The following is a 16,786-nucleotide window of genomic DNA, read 5'->3' on the forward strand; positions in this document are numbered from 1 at the left end:
TAACTTTACTATTTTTAGAGTGTAATTCAAAAATATATTAAACTTAAAAGATAAGGGGTCTCATCACGAGCCTGCTTACCATGATCATAGGGAAATAATAGACTGACATTACCAATACTGAATATCAAACCAGGGTAATGGATTATGATTATTTTAATTATAAGACAAGGGGTCTCATCACGAGCCAACTTGTTCAGTTCAATTACAACCAGTGAATGGCATTGTCACTTTCTGGTCACCAAACCAGGACAATGGATTTTAGGTATTGCTAAAAAATTATTAAAAGAAAAGTAAACAAATAAAAAATGAAATATACATATACTTTTGAAATTATCTCTAAAGACTGCACTCTTAAATGGATGGGATTCTGAATCATTGATGGTTAAAAGGTAACCATATCGAGGCTATGAACGCTTGCTGGCAGCAGTGGCTCTACCTATGAAAAATGAGTATATTAAAAGGCTAAGTTGTAGAAGCCCCCTACTTTATCTTTACAACCAATTAAGGATTGATATAGATAAAAAGTATTTTCATCTATAAGAGGATTTAAAAGGAATTATGATTAAGTGATTTTTTTTTATATTCAGAGTAATTTTACTTATCTAAATATTTCGAAAATAGTTTTCCTTTCCTGAATTATTTTTACTTAGTAAAGTTTTAGAAATTTCATTATTATAAATGAGAGATAATTGGCTCTTCTAGTGAATCGCCAATTGTTGTGATACTCAACAACCCCCCCATTTATTTATATATAAATCTCTTAGGAAATTATTATATAAATAAAGGGGACCCTTTAAAATTTTAAATTACAGAAAAATAAAACATTTAGTGTTTTAAAAGGACAAATTTGAGTTTATTTGAATCAAAAAAATCCAAATTTCATTGGCCTTAAACAAATTGCTACGTTATCGCACTTCACAAGTCCTAATGAGTAACTCCTCATTTTATCCTTTTCAAATGATGTGATGAGATAAAATATATTGCAAATCACATATCTCAATGCGTGCAGCCCCCGAGAACAAAAACATGCTTGAAGCTTTAAAAGGCTTAGGTATTGTTAAAAAGATGCTCTACATTGAAGCTTACCTGTATCGCAAAACTTATAACAGGTGCAATTTAAAAAACACTAAGAACCACTCCGATCGTGATATGTGATAACACTTCCGGACCCAATATAAAAATTAATGCAATCCTATAAAAATGTCGCATCTGGATAAATCGCAGATTGGCAGAAGGTAGGTTGCTCCATTCACTTCTGATCTTTTGATTGTGATAAAGCTATTTATTAAAGTGGGACTTTAATAAATTCATAAGAACGAATAAAACAAAGGAAAAACTCATCAAAACATAATACTAAGTCATTGGTTGGACCCGCTCCACTACCACATCATTCCTTTCGATTTCAAAATCACAAAAGGCCTTTGGTTATTTCCATTCGCCTCTGCTCCAAACTATCGATTGCGATATTGCGACCTTTGCATCACGGACTTCCGATACCCAAATCACCGATATTACGGTATCACCATCACATATCGGGAAAACACATTATTTTTACTTAGTAAAGTTTTAGAAATTTCATTGTTATAAATCAGAGATAACTGGTTCTTCCAGTGAACTGCCAATTGTTGTGCTGTTCAACAACCCCCCCATTTATTTATATATAAATATATTAGGAAATTATTATATAAATAATTAGGACCCTTTAAATTTTTAAATCATAGAAAATAAACATTTAGTGTTTTAAAACGATAATTTTGAGTTTATTTGAATAAATAAAATCCAAATTCCATTGGCCTTAAACAAATCGCTATGTTATTGCACTTCGCAAGTCCTAATGAGTAACTCCCCATTTTATCCTTTTCAAATGATGCGATGCGATAAAATATATTGTAAATAACATATCTCAATGCGTATAGCCCCCAAGAACAAAAACATGCTTAAATCCTTAAAAGGCTTAGGTATTGTTAAAAAGTTGCTTTATATTGAAGCTTACCTGCATCATAAAATTTATAAAGGGCGCGATTTAAAAAACCCGAAGGACCACTTCGATTGCGATATGCGATAACAATTCCAGACCTGATATAACAATTAACACAACCCTATCAATATGTTGCGTCTGGATGAATTACAGATTGGCAGAAGGTAGGTCGTTCCATTCACTTCCGATCTTCTAATTGCGATAAAGCTCTTTATTAAAGCATGACTTTAATAAATTTACAAGAATGAATAAAACAAAGGAAAATCACATCAAAACATAATACTAAGCCATCCCTTGGGCCCGCTCCACTGCCACATCATTCCTCGTGATTTCATAATCACAAAAGGCCTTTAGTTATTTCCATTCTCCTCTGCTCTAAACCCTCGATTGCGATATTGTGATCATTACATCGTGGACTTCCAATACCCAAATCGCTGATATAACGGTATCACCATCACATATCGGGAAAAAACATCGAGACATGTTTGAGATTATTGCCTGAAAGGTCTTTGTGATACGATCTATTAATGAAATAATAAATTATCACGTGAAGCCATGATTTCATTTATTAAGGACTTATAACAATATTTATGATTTAAATCCCCATGGTGATTTGATGGTTTGTATGTAGATATTTTAGATTTGTTCACATTTAAACTATATTCGCCATCATTTCAAACCTTGTATGTTGAAATTATCCTGCTTTCCAAACCTATTGTTCATTGTTCCTCTTGTTTCCAATTGTAGGTTAAACCCGAGAAGCAACAGTGTAATAGAATGACCAATGCAAAGAAAGGAAAGAAAGCCATGAAAGCTTCACAATCCACACCTTCTGCTTCTGATGTAACATAAATTCCCTCTCTTTTCTCTAACACTACATGCACGATAGATAGTGGAACATCCTCATGGGAATCCATGTATGAATTGCTTGAAAGTGAAGGACCCAAGGTAATTCAGAGAGTGGAAACAACGGATGCTGCTTCATCTTTTGAAGTGTCCAACTATGAAGGTGCCAACTATTTTCTTCACAAGATCGTTGCTCGACCCAAGATCCTTCCTTATACCAATATGGTGAAATGGATAATTGATAACATCAACATTGCTGATAGGACATTCTTGACTTTAAGAAAAATAGTTGTCGGGTCTTTTACAACTCAAGATTTGAAGAAAATGTACCACATATGTAAGCCACAAAAGGTGTATGAAAATGTTTTCCTTGAAAATTTTGCAAGAGAGAATGAGGTGGAACCAGAGCCAATTAAATGATGGAGATCCTACCCAAACAAACACAAACATGAAAAGTCAGGTATGTAATCTATATCTTCTCTCACCGCTCCCTATTCTTATATCGCAACTATGATGTGTAGTCTATTTGGGTACCCTAATACAACTAAATTATTAGTTGAATGGGTTCCTCTTATTGAGGCAGAAGTCGATTCTTATATAATGGATTGGGGAACTATCCTTTCAAATAATATTGCCTCCCAAATCCACAAATTTAGGCAAAATCGGTATGTTATAACCAAAGTAGTTCCACCATTATTTATGAGTGCATATATCATGGATGCAGTCTGTTTCACTTCATATTTCCCAACCATTGGATGGAAATGGACCATTTAAGACCCCACTCCTATCCATACATATCATAAAATCCTGTGGGAATCTAATTTCCATGCCCATTTTTATAAAATTTTCCAAGGAGTCATGCTACCAATACACCAAGCCATTTTTTATATATTAGAGCCCCAAGATTATCTGAAGAGGCCAAAATTGACTTCATACCAATAGGTAGGTGGTTTGGAGAAGATCTATTTACCTATGTTAGAGTCTATGGAAGTCTGGCAGCTCCTCACGTTCTCCCATTATATGTACCTGATAAACTACTGGCTAGGGAGATTGCCTATCAAAATGTAGGGGGTGGATTGACAAAAACCTTAAATGAAGCCAAGAAATCTTTATGGCCTTCATTCCCTATCTAATGTGGCATATATTCTCAACATGATTTCAAGCATGCTTCACTTGAAATTGATAATATTACATGTTTAAATCTTGATACTATGCCTAGCAGATAACTTGATCCTAACAAAGTAGCACAAAATGTTAGTACCCAAGTAAAAATCAGGTGATTTAGTCATGAAGATGATGCCTATGATGACCTATTTGAATCTACCGAGATATTTTCACAAGTACAACACCTGGCTACATTGAAACTGAATCCAGAAAAAGGTAGCGCAATTCAAAGAATACATGGAAAGAAGACTTCAAAACATCCCTTTGGATCTATTGAGGATTCCTCAACCGATTTCCCAAGAAGAGAAAGGTTCAAAGCAAGGTTCAGAGCAGGGTTTAGAATAGGATTCAGAGAAGAATTCACAACAAGACTCAAAGCAAGTTTTTAAAGATATTGAAGTGTAAGATAAATCCACAGAAATTCATACTGATAAAACGCACTTCAATAATGTACTGGATGAAGCTTGGAAATAGTTTGATCAACAGCTTAAAGGACAACAGGGGGAAGAGCATATTGAGTTGAGAAAACATTCAACACACCCCAGAACACTGGACAAAGCTCGTTTACTGATATGGATTCTAATAAAGTTTCCACTATAGAAGAAATTGAAATCATCCCAGCATTCCCTTCATAAAAAATTGTCCTAAAAGTGGAAGAAATCCCTCCTCTTGACGTCTTTTACAGTCCCAAACATCGAGTTGTGGCGAAAAGATAGAGGAAAAGGAGAATAGCGTAGCCATCATCAGCAGTCATTCCCAGTGATATAACAATGGATACAGTATGGAAGGATACACAAACTTATCCTTCAGAGAATTTAACAAAGTTGTCACAGTTCACAGGTGCTTATGAATCTGCTATGTTTGATAAAGAAACAAAAGTTCGACAACTAATGAGGGAAAAGGAAGAAAGAATTCAAGAGTTACAACAAAAGTTAGTAGAGGAAAGACAAAGTATTGATTAACAATTCAAGATACAGTTGTCTCAACTCCAACAGATCTTTGATCAATTAAATCTCCAACATCAGGCAACGACGAGTACTAAGGATACTCAAATCTGACAGCTCCAGTTTTCACTTGATCAGATGAAAGACAATCCTAAAGTGGAAGACGTTATAAAGGAAGCATTGGAACTAAACACTATGTTATCAAAGGAACAAGTAATGTTCTGTCAAAAGTTATCTATCATCAATCCACTATGTGTCAAAAGTGATTCACCGATGAATCAATCATCCTATCTGAGGGTGAATTTCAATGACATTGATGATAAAATATCAGGATTTATAACTTGGTAGGATACACCAGATGGCAGAGCAGCATACCTTCCCAGAATAGAGGAATCTCAAAAGGAAGTCCTCTTTACTGATTAGGACATTTAGTTGAAACAGGCAGAAACAACAGCCTCCATGGAAAACGATGCTATCAATAACATCATTGAAACTATAAATGATAACCTACATAATGCCAACTTGATTCAAGAATGCCCACTTGGTAATCTTCTTGATATTAAAGTTTTGGAAAGGCGATGGAAGGAAATTTCAAGGGCAATTAAAAACTTGACAAAAGTTGAGTGGGAGATGTACTAGAAATATCTAGTGAAGCCACACAATCAATGGCTAATGCTTCGCTGCCTTGCTAACTCATCCACTCATATGTTTCTTGTGCTTTCAGATGCAGTGTACACTGGACAACTATGCATGAGGACAGGTCAGCCCCCTGAAGTTAAGCAAATATTACATATCTACGAGCTGAAGAAATGAATGAAATAATAGACACAATTGCATTCATGAGCTCGATATTTCAAACAAATTATATTTCTGTATTAGTATCTCATTTTAAGGAGATTTTTTTCAACCTCCTCAACACTTTTTATTTATTGTCTATTTTTATATTTTATTTTTTCTATATAGACTTTTTCATGTCTACAAAGAAAAGGTCCCCAAATTTTATAAGGAAAGACTTTGGAATCTTTCAATTCTGTACTTTAAATTTTATCTTAGTAGAATGACCAGATCAAGGTCCTAAAGTTTTGTAGAGAAGGATTTGGAAGCTTGCACTTTTGTACTTTTGAAACCATCTTAATGAGAAAAACTGGACCAGAACTATTTCTTTCATGAGTAGAGAAATATACATCAGGTACTTTTATCATTGTATTTCTATTTTGTTTATGAATTAATAGTCATTCCTCTTTATATTGTTTATTATATTTATGTTTTCTAACACAGATATGGATTAATTCACTTCTGAACATGCTATAATTGTAAGTTTCAATACATACACAAGAAATTTTTAACGTTATTTGATTGTGATACGAGTTTCATCAATTATTTTGATTAACTATTTAATCAAAATAATTATCTAAATGCTTTCCATTTTTATAAGTGTTTGATTAATCATTATTATCATGCACTAAGGACAGTTATTCTAGATCGCATAAAAATAAGTAACCCCGGGTAAATAGATAGATTAATATACATGTATTTCAGTGTATAAATCACCCCCATCCATCACTTAGTTTTGGGTTATAAACACTCTATCCATTCTATCACATTTTTATTGGGAAACTGGTCCCATTATATCCAGTCGGAGCCACTATTCCAAACGGAAAAGGGACGATATTCGAGTCCCTGATCGAGCGGTTTTCCCCCATGTTTTTGCAATGATTTTCAAGGCATCAACATGTTCCCACGAAAGAAATAAATTAGCCATAAATAATTTGAAGAGAAAAAGCATCAAGAAATATGAATAGAACCTTGTTTTTGAGTTTGACCCAAAGCTTTTTGAATACAACATTCTTGTCCATAAGACCCTTGATAGCCATTGGTGAATGATGATGGTAATGATAAAGCAATTCTTGGAGTTCTCAAAGCGAAATATTGGAGTACTTTGTCTTCGAAAAGAGGAATGACTTCTTCATGCAAGCCCCCCTTAAGTATTGCTTGAATCTCCTGTAAATATTTGTAAATGTAAAGTGGTTTTTCAAATTATTCACAGTTGTACATATAACTTTATGAATAATATACCCTTCCTATGTGTTGGGTAGCGGATCCCCCCGGTTTTGGGGCTTGAAGCCCCCGCGTAACGGTAAAGGCTCCATGAAGTGCGTGGAGCACAAATTGTAATGAGTCAAGTCAAAGGGTTGTCTGCCCGAAAAGAATGTAAGATAATAGAAAGCAAGTTGGCCTGCCCATGGTCTGTGGACCATGGGAATGTATAAATAGAGTGCGGATCTAAGGATAAAAGGCAGTTCTTTTGGTGGAATCTGGAGTGTTGTGGATTTATGAATGCGGTATTCGCTTTGAGTTTGTAAGTTGAGTTGGGGTTGATAATAGCTAGAGTAGGCTCTGCAGCTGTGTGTGCAGGGGCCTAGTAGAGTTCGCAACTGTGTGTGCGAGCCCCTGTAGCTGAGTGTGTAGGGTGGAATGGGATTGTACTGAACTGAAGATTAATAAAGATAAGTGCTTCTGAATTATATTGCATTCGTTCGCCGATTTATATGGTTATGCTTATGTTTTGATTTTATGCATATCTGTAAGATTTATGGTTGTGCGTGCTGGTTATAACTATTGATAGCTTGATTAAAGACCTTAAGACTTAGATCAGATCTATAATAAACACGTTAATAATAAGAATCTAAGAAGTGCCTCGTCGTCGAGCTATGCAAAGGCCAGACAACTGTGCAGAGTAGTGCAAGTGCGCAGATCGGTTCAAGATCCTTCCAGTCCTCATCAAGACATCCTTAGGGTGCAGAAACCTGGTTCCAGCACCCTCCCCTACTACCTCAGGCGAGACTTCAGTCCGCGCTTCATGGACTGTTGCCTAAAGGGCCGTAGTGTGGGATTTGTTTGGCTAAAAGTATTTCGAACCTAGGTCAAGCCCCATCAAGCCAACAAATGGTTCGATTGCTAGGACTGGAATCTGCCTAAGGAATGTCTGATGTTGGAACACTGGAACCCTATGAAGAAAGAGATTGAATATTGGTTGAATCAGAAGCTGCATGAGTTCGTGGTATAGAAAAAAAAACCCGCAAATATCTGAGAAAAGGTGGCTAGATCACTACATATATATATGGAGATCCATGAGATCTTCTTCGCAACCTTCTCGTTAGAACTAGATGAGTGGATCACAAGGCTAGCTGATAGTCAAGGAAGGTGCAAACTTGATCAACCGATAGTGTGGACTCTAGAGTTGGTTCGCAGGCTAGAGGCATCTAAAGATAAAATTGCATGGGCGGTAGATCATTGGTTGGATCAGATAATAGGAGGGTTTCTCATTGAGTTCGTGATAGACACAACCGTGAGCTATAGCGAAGCGGAAAGAAGTTTTCTCAAGGGACTGCGTGGTAAGTACGTCAAATCGTTGAATACCTGGATTAAAATGCTATCATTTGAAAAACGGGTTATGCGAATCCATTGATTTCTGGGGTAACGTGGAGCAGAAGAGGCTACCAAGGGATCAAAGGATTAGAGAACAATCCACTGATTTCACTTTCGTGGGAAAGCAAGGAGGAGCTCGTTGGGTTCTCTCCGAGAGGTGCGGTCTAGTTGATCAAGCAGCGCATTCCATAGTTACCACCTCCGTCCACGACATCACCCTCTTCACCTACATCCACCCCATCTTCACCTCCACCACCTCCACCACCTCCAAGGGTTGGAATGGCGAGTGTGATCAAGTTGTCCATATTTAGAGGCATAGGAAATGAGGAACCAGATCAGTTCTGGCTCGTGGTAAAGGCAGTATGGAAAGCCCAAGGTGTTACAGATGATAACATTAAAAAGGCTACTTTGGTGATTGCATTGCAGGATCGCGCGTTGACGTGGTATATAAAGCACTCTAGCGATCATCCAAATGCCGGAATAATGGAGATCTAGGATGCATTGAACAAAGAATTTAGTCGGCCGAAATCAGAGACGTAATCGATCATCGGGTTCAAGGAGATCGCGATGCTGCCAGGTGAAACCCCTTGGGATCTGGATCAGAGACTGAAGAGTATGATCCGTGAGGCTAACATGATGCTGATGGATGCGCAACACCACGCGTGGTTTGTGGCATCTTTGACACCACATCTGAGGACGACGCTATCACAGCAAAAGATTTCGACCTAGGCTGAAGCATTAGAGATAGTGATGAGGTTTCATGAAACTCCAATACAGGATCCTGGGTTGGGAATTAAGAAAATCCATGCACAACTACAAAACCTATGCTTGGAGATGCAAATTCTAAAACAAGATAAGGCGCCCCGGCCAGAAGTGTGTGTAGAGGTGTGGTGCATAAAGTGTAAATACTAGGGCCATGATAAGGACCATTGTCCGATATTCGCGAACTATTTGGCAGGGGGCGGACTAATGCCATTGAGACTAGAGGCACAAGTGGGGTCAAGTGCAGTGCCCGCACTTTGGTGCGCGATCTATCTGGTGGGAGGAAAGCACACAACGGACAATTGTCATCTATTGCCGAAGTTTACACAGCCCCCCCAGCAGCTATTTTGCAATTTTTGTATATCGGTGGGCCATGATGAACGAAATTGCCGAAGTTATGAGTTGCTGATGGATCAAAAACTTTCTTACAGGATGCAGACTGAGGCGCAAGGTCAGGATCCACCCGCAACAATAACGCATGGTGGATTCTAGGGACGTGGACGGGGATGAGGAGGAATGGGACCCGGACGAGGGCGTGGATAGTTAATCTACTACAATTGTGGAGGACCTGGGCACTACGCGCGTGACTGTATGAACCTGACCAGAACATGTTTCCCGTACTATTACTAGTTTGATCATGAAGTGGTAGATTTCCCCACACTAATTGCACAGATGCATGAAAAAGGGGTGCTTCAGTCTACTCCCACACAGAATGTCCAAATGATGAAGGCTGAACTGCATGAAGAGGACCCTAACGTGAATATGGTGCTCAGAAGTGGTGCAACCACAGGAGAGGATAAGGGGAAGGAACCTGAGGAGGATGCATGGGTTTGCAAGGCCCCTACAAGGAAACCTGAGTTTTATTTGGAATGCGTGAAGGAGACATTTATGGAAGCTAAGAAGAGCTTCGTGGAGGCCTCTACTTCAGGTAGTAAGGATCAAACTGAGCTAGAAATGGATCCTTCTATGCTAACTACCTTTTTAGAGACATGCATGAAGCTATTGCGGGAAAATAAATTAGTTAATGGGTTACAAGAACTGGTAACTAGGTGCGCAGGGTCGAGTGAACCACGCATGGTCTGGAAACTAGGTAAGCATGCTTTGCGCACTGGGCGGGAAATGTGATTGACGACATAGATTGGTGACTATGAGATGGATCAGGTCATTCTGGACTTAGGGTTGGATGCAAATGTGCTACTTAAACAGACCTGGGAATGCATGGGCAGGCCCGCACTACAATGGTCTCCTATTCAATTATGGATGGCGAACCAACAAAAGATCCTGCCCATAGGGAGATTACAGGGAGTAACAGTGGACATCGAAGGCGCGAGCAAACAAACAGATTTTGAGGTAATAGAAATTGTGGATGACAGTAACTTGTACCCCTCCTTGTTAGGAATAGACTAGGCCATGGACATGAATGGAGTCATCAACTTAAAGAGACGAAAAATGATATTTGAGAAAAAGCCTCTCCGTGTAATAGTTACACTAGATATAGCCGAAGGAGCGCACTACACTGAACCTGTGCATGATGAAGACAATGATGATGAACTAGACTGCATTTACCAGATAATGACACAAGACCAGGATCGAGGGAATCCAATGACAGATGGAAGAATCTCATGGGAGTGCGATAGTTCCGATGAAGAAATAGAGCGATGGCAGAACCGATTGCATGAGGTAGCAACGCTGAATTGTAATATGATGGTTAGATCACTACGTCGCGTAATGACAGAAGCAAGGGAATTGCCAACAGATGCGGGTGCAACAAACGTGGAGGAATCTGTAGACCACTGTGAAAAGGCAATACTGGAACAAGAGCGATAAGGTGCGCAAAAAAAGGTGTTGCGTGCGACAGCTGCACAAGGATGGAGTATACGTCAAAAGACTAGCAAGAACTGGCGTGAATATAGAAGGCAGGCGTGTGTACGATTTGGAGGACTAAGCGGTTTGAGAATCCACTGGTGGCAAGGGATGCAGATGTATGTTGTGCAACCGCCTCCCCAACTAAGAATCAAAAATCAGAATCCTCCATGACAGCAGGGAAAGCGACGCATTCTACCAGCCATTCGCAACAAAGCAATTGGAAAATAGGTAAGATCATGAACAGAGTTCGCCTGATAAAACAAGCCAATGGGAATCTGCGTGTACCAAGGGTTTGATGGGCCTATAGGACCATAAGCAGAAGATTTGTGCGAAGGTGATCCTATCATTAACGAGACAAGTTGAAACTAGGAGGATAGAGGAAACTCCCCAGACTGTAGCTCCCACAGTTCAGACAGAATGCGAGGACCGGGGTAAACAGATTCAGTAGTTACAAGAACCATTCATCGTGAGAGCTTGAAACTTCACGAACTCAATGAAGAATGGGCACGACTGAAGAGGAAAAAGTGTGATATTGGGTGAAGAAATCAGTAAACAGAACACCAGAATCGCACAAGTAGACCCCGCAGAACTAAGCACAAGGGGGCCAGGCCTGGCCAGCCTCACTACTATATTAGGAGAAGCCACGACCCTGCTATCGTGGGACCACACCTGACTGAACAAGGGAATGTAGAATGTGATGCGCTACTGGATACAAAGGTACTCGAAAGGTGCCCACAACCCAGGCTAGTAGGGAAGTGGAAGCCTTGCACGTCAGGTGCAACCACCTGACTATCTGTGGGAAGCACAGTCTCAGCACTCCAGGCAGTTGAAAGGAGGCGCGGGACTATAAACAAGTTTGCAGGAGAACTACGCAGAAAGGAGGTTCCGCACAGGGTCAGTCGACCATCAAGATTGCAACCATGCAGAAGAGGCTACGCTGTCGGGTGGGAAGGCCGGGAGGTGACCATTAACATCAGTCTTCATGACAAGAAGTCCGATTTATGGCAGAGAGGAGTGGGCGGCGGGCCATTAAGACAGGAATTCCAAGCTAGATACGAAAATATCTACCATCAAGAAGATATTAATAAATCAGAAGTGGAAGGAAGGGTCAAATTCAAATTCACACGTTCCTATAAAAATCCTTGGGGTGGCCCCACAACAGTACTTGGATATTTGAGATTCAAGTTAGTGCAGAACAACAAATACCCAGCCACCCATGAGTACGTACCCGAGCGGATCCAGGATAAAAACCATTTCTAGAACTAGGGTAAGGTTTGCGGAAGAGCTATATCTGACCCAAGAGGAAACGAGAGAGGCAGCCATTGCCCTAGGAGTTCCAAAGTCCCCATGCACGCCGCAACCTCAGAAATATAAGTAGACTATGGGGCCATTCTGGGTATCACTGCGATTCAGTAAATTGTCAGTGGTAGAAAAGGGCAAAGCAATCACCACTGAACTCGAGGAGGAAGAGGAAGATTTGCAAGCCCTGATCGCTCAAATTGAAGCACAGGATGAGGAAGAGGAAAATGTTTCCAAGTACCGTCGCTACCACCATATATCTCTCCATGGAAAGGGACAGCCAAGATACCGAAGGACCTGGAGGCCACGAAGAGTACGCTCCAGACCCCGCTTCTTCCGGATGAAATAAGGTTTGATGGTCTGCCGCTGGGTCGAGTACCAAATATCAAGTTTGAAGATTGGGATCTTGCAGACAGTGAGAAGTTCCCCCAATTGGCCGAGGAGAAATTACTACAGCAGAAGTGGTTACGGGGTGTGGAGAAGGCGGGATTACTCAATCTGAGGTGGATACCCCACTATCACTGCGTGGCCATCACAATTTTTGTTATCCGACAGTTACTATGTCTAGTACATGATGGGTATCTTTGGCTGGAGGAACCAATTCCCATCACGGCCGATTTAATACACCAAATTTCCCAGCTGCCTACTAAAGGAAATGATCCTGCAGACATAGCCGGAATGAGTAGCGACGTGGGCCTCGCCGAAGCCATGAAGGTTAAATATAAGCTGGAAAAGCAAAAGCGAGGGTATGTAATAGCAAGTATCAAAGACCGAGGGGTGCGCGTCACCACCCAGTTACTGGCCGGTAAGCTCATGAGGAAATGCCGCGTAGACGAGGTGCCAACCTCTGTCATTGCGCTCGCAGAGCAATGCGCAGAAGGAGTTCAATTCAACTGGGCGCAATTTCTCTGTGATGATTTTTTGACGAATTGTCGGGAAGCCCAGGAGCAAGGTAAGACTTTCCATTATGCATGGTTGCTCCTAACAATCCTATTGGTTGCAGGAGAGCTACCGAAGGGCAGCCAGTTTCCTGACATTGAGAAGAACCTACCTGAAGCCGTGCGGTATAACTCACTCCAGGCTACGAAAGATGCCATGAGGATTCGTGAGATCAAGGTGTTTTGGATATTCATGGAGGCGAGTATCCAGACACGGATCAACCACATACTATGGTTATCCCCGACAGTATACAATTGGTTGCAAATTGCGGCTGAGTTCAAGGCATATATACATAATCTCTATATTCAGGTGCGAAAGGATCCCGCTCAAACATGGGTAAAGCTTCTGTTCATTGCAACGGATGATGCAATTTTCGAGGCAATGGTGGCATGGCCTCTAGAGTGGCGCGCTCCGGACTTGGCCGAATTAGAAAAGATTGTAGCTCAGCAGCAGAAGAAGGAAATCAAGCTGCGCATCACAAAGTTGGCGGAAAGAACGCGCCAGGAACAGAAAATGCCCACGCAGCGGGAGGCACTCGAGGTAGTAGGAGATACTATCACTGCACCCGCCGAAGAGATTGAGGAGGAAATGTCCATGGAATAGTACATACAAGGGGAAGTGGAGACATAGGGATGCACGGACCTGACCACAACATCGACTTAACTTAAGAGACTGCGTGTCCAGGAGTAGCCACCTACACGCAAAAAGATGAAGACAACAAGGACTTTGGAGGGAGATCTTCTTGCCAGCAGTGTACCAGTGCATGATATCACTAAGGGTGCTTTGGAGGAATTGATGATAGAGCAGACAACTATGTTGGGGGTGCTCAGAGCACAGCTACATGCATTACAGGTGCAACCCCTAGGAGGGATGATTCCGACCCTCGCGGAAGGTATACCCACAACGGAGTAGCTGGTGCGCACTTCCAAAATGAACACTTTAGTATTACTAGTTGACATCATCTTAGTAGAAGCCGAAGGTGCCATGAGGGGATGGGGGTTGAATTTGGCCGCCGTTTCGCGAGAAACCCTATACCAACTGCAGGATGGGGTGACTGCTGAGATCCGCGCTAGGGAAGGTCGCACCCTCCAGGTCTTAATAGAGAAAAAGGAAATCTAGAGTAGATCATTCTACAACGCGATGACTTGGTTGCACACAACCGAGGATTGGAACAGGCTGTGGAGAGGTCTGTAGCAGTGTACCAAAATTGGATGTCCCAGCAGAACTCCCTGCAGCCAACAAGATTCATCACATGGCAGCAGGATTCCATAGGGCCCAAGAGGAGGCCACGAAAGCTCTGTGGGAGTTGAACTTGCAGATCGCGGAGCTAAGGATGAAGGCGCAACCTTCTACACCCCCGAAGTTAGAGAGTAGCACCACCATGCAATTCAAGCAGGATTGGAAGTGATAGAGTGCGCTGTACAAGACTGCATGAGATTGTTGGATCATTCCCTTCTTACGCTCACATCACTACAGGAAGACCCAATGATACAGCAGGTAGAAATAGAAGCACGGGAGTTGCAGCTGGCTTATGACAATGTCCAGGGAATTGCGCAAGCAGTTGCCATCACTCAGTGCTTGGCCAAGATAAGAGAGGCCCAGGTTCTAAAGGAGCAGGTGGACGCCACACAACATCAAGAAGCTGGGCTCAAAGCGTGCCTCCAGCCTTGGCTTGAGGAAGCATTTACGATCACCACTACGATTTAGGGGAAGCTAACCCAGCTATAGGACACATATGCGCTAAGGCAGGAAGGTGCCTCTGACAATGTATGAGAACGTCGAGCACAATTGATACAAAGGACAACAGAATAATGTGTGGCAGATGTCAGTATAACACAAAGGTTGTTGGAGGAACTCTGAGCAAAGATCAACGCACTAGCCGAGTGACTCGGGACAAGTCACGATGATTGTGTTGGGGGCCTGTTTGGTAGTGGATCCCCCCACGTAACAATTTTGGGGCTTAAAGACCCTGCGTAATTGTAAAGGCTCTACGAAGTGCGTGGAGCGCGAATTGTAATGAGTCAAGTCAACAGGTTGTTCGCTTGAAAATAATGTAAGATAATAGAAAGCAAGTCAGCCTACCCATGGCCGCGGACCATGGGAATATATAAATAGAGCGAGGATCTAAGGATAGAAGGCAGTTCTTTTGGTGGAATCTGGAATGTTATGGGTTTATGAATGCGATATTTGCTTTGAGTCTGTAAGTTGGAGTTGGGGTTGATAGTAGCTAGAGTAGGCTCTGTAGCTGTGTGCGCAGAGGCCTGGTAGAGTCCGCAACTGTGTGCGCGAGTCCCTGTAGCTAAGTGCGCAGGGTGGATTGGGATTGTACTGAACTGAAGATTAATAAAAGATAAGTGTTTCTGAATTATAGTGCATTCGTTCGCAGATTTATATGGTTATGCTTATGTTCTGAGTTTATGCATATTTGTAAGATTTATGGTTGTGCGCGCTGGTTATAAATATTGATAGCTTGATTAAAGACCTTAAGACTTAGATCAGATCTATAATAAACACCTTAATAATAAGAATCTAAGAGGTGCCTCGTCGCCAAGCTACGTGAAGGCTAGAGAGTTGTGCAGAGTAGCGCAAGTGCGTAGATTGGTTCACGATCCTTCCAGTCCTCATCAAGACATCCCTAGGGTGCAGAAACCTAGTTCCATCACTCTCCCCTACTACCTCAGGTGAGACTTTAGCCCACGCTCCGTGGACTATTGCCAAAAGGGCCGGTAGTGTAGGATTTGTTTGGCTAAAACTCTTCCAAACCTGGGTCAGGCCCCATCAAGCCAACACTATGGTTTTTGCATAATACTTTGTAAATCTAGGTTATAGTTATGGACTTTCAAGAATTAGGTAAATTGAAACAATTTTACTGGGAAAAAAATTGCAAGATCGAGGCCAATTTTGGGATTTTCAAGAATTTAGGTAACATAGGGTTTAGAATTTCCCTGGTAAAAATATAGTTCAAACAATTTTACTGGAAATATTTTTTTTGCAAGATCGAGGCGAATTTTGGGCCATCAATTTGGTCTTGTCTGTGGAGCTCCCATTAGAAAGTTGGGACTAATTACTAAAGAAGTTAGAGATTAATTTTGATGGTAATTGTTTAATATATTATTTTTTTAATAATGGAAATACTATAAACATTTAAATATTAGGTTAAGTAATAATAAAAATAATAAAAAGCAGTTTGTTATATTTTGATTTTGTTGTTAACTCGTGAATAGGATTTGTTACAATACCATGGGCCAATACCATGGCTTATCAATACCACATGCCCAAAAACCATAACCTATTTCACAACAAAAATATTTTATAATAGTATTACAAGATTATTAACCACGATTATCATTAACCCCTAAAAACTAGGCTTTGTTTCAATACCATGGGCCAATACCATGGCTTATCAATACCACATACCAAAAAAACATAACTTATTTCACAATCCAAATATTTTAAAACAATATGAAAATATTATTAACCATGGTTATTCACCCCCACTTTACCATGGATATTATTAACTTGTAAATAGGCTTTGTTACAATACCATGGGCCAATACCA

The sequence above is a fragment of the Pinus tabuliformis genome, chromosome 9, assembly GCF_031772625.1.
Source record: "Pinus tabuliformis cultivar Carrire ecotype Pingquan chromosome 9, CPIR1, whole genome shotgun sequence".
NCBI classification, from domain to species: Eukaryota; Viridiplantae; Streptophyta; class Pinopsida; order Pinales; family Pinaceae; genus Pinus; species Pinus tabuliformis.